Raw genomic sequence first — 1,530 nt, 5'->3', positions numbered from 1 at the left:
AAAGTCCACAAGGATTATATTTTTTACTGTTGGTGGAGGAGCAGTATCTTGGAAGTCTTCCAAACAAACGTGCATTGCTCGCTCTACAATGGAATCAGAGTTTATAGCTTTGGATAAAGCCAGTGAAGAAGCTGAATGTCTTCGAAATTTTTTAGAAGACATTCCATTCTGGCCAAAACCTTTGGCTCCTATTTGCATACATTGCGATAGTGAGGCTGCAATAGGACGGGCAGGGAGCGTTATGTATAACGGAAAGTCTCGTCATATACGACGAAGACATAACACCGTTAGACAACTACTTTCTAGTGGAATTATCACTATTGATTATATAAGATCAAAGGATAATGTGGCGGATCCGCTTACAAAAGGCTTAACTAGAGAGGGAGTTGAGAAATCATCTAAGGGAATGGGACTATGGCCGAGGACAAGTCAACATGGCGGTAACTCTACCTAGAATTTTGGATGTTCCGAGATCTAGGTTAAAGGAGCTCAAACAAAGTTGTGATTGACCGGTTCAACATTGTCAAAATAAAATCTTTGGTCTATTCTCGTGATGAAGACAATGTTCAGTAACAAGGATAGAACTTTACACGTTCTTTAATGATTACCTAAGTTTGATGAGGTATTTATCAAATAGTGTCAATCTAAAGAATTACACGTTTAGGAATCACCTATGTAAGTGTGAAGTGGAAGCCGCTTCAATGAGAATTCTGTAAGGCCAATTCTCTACGCACTTATGAAACCAGGCGGTGTTCATGGCTAAAACGAACACAACAATGAGAACCAAAAGACGGTTAAGGGTTGGTTGTGTGACATATGGTTGTCTAGGTATACACTAAAGTTCGACGGTTCAAAGATATCAAATACATATGTTCACTACGGAAAGTTCAAAGGGAAACCTACTTATCCAGATACAATTAATCTTTACTTGCAAAATCACATAGCTTTCATCTATGATCTTTCTTGATACAGCCATTCCCATTCATGTGGGGGATTGTTGGACTTTAAGCCATTAGGCTTTAAAGTAGAAGAAGTGTGAATTGGAAATGGAGGGAAATAAAATGGAGGGAAATTGAAAATTTGAAGAAGTGAACTTTTGTCTTGCACTTTGTCCCTCATTGGCGAGGGACAACCACATTTGTGTGCTTATATATTGAATCACTTCTTAAAGCTCTTAAAAGGAGTTGAAGAGAATGAACCCTCGCGCCGTCGTCGTCGCTCGCTCGGCTCGGCTTCGGCTTCGGCTTGGGCTTTGGCTTTGGCTTTGGATTTGGATTTGGATTTGGATTTGTCAAATGATCGACCGATAAGATTATTTTTGGACAAAATTTATTTAATTATTTAATAATTAATTAAATGCCAAATCACTGCTGAAAATACGCCAGAACCCTGCTGAAGGTTCAGAGGGCCTCTCTGACCGCGGTTTTGCCGCGACCGCGGTAGAACCGCGGCAGGCTGATTCAGAGAGCCTCTCTGACCGCGGTTCTGCAGCGATCGCGGTAGAACCGCGGCAGGCAGCGTATTCTTCTG

Source organism: Nicotiana attenuata, unplaced genomic scaffold (assembly GCF_001879085.1).
Source record: "Nicotiana attenuata strain UT unplaced genomic scaffold, NIATTr2, whole genome shotgun sequence".
Taxonomy (NCBI): Eukaryota; Viridiplantae; Streptophyta; class Magnoliopsida; order Solanales; family Solanaceae; genus Nicotiana; species Nicotiana attenuata.
Note: the sequence above shows the minus strand (reverse complement) of the source record.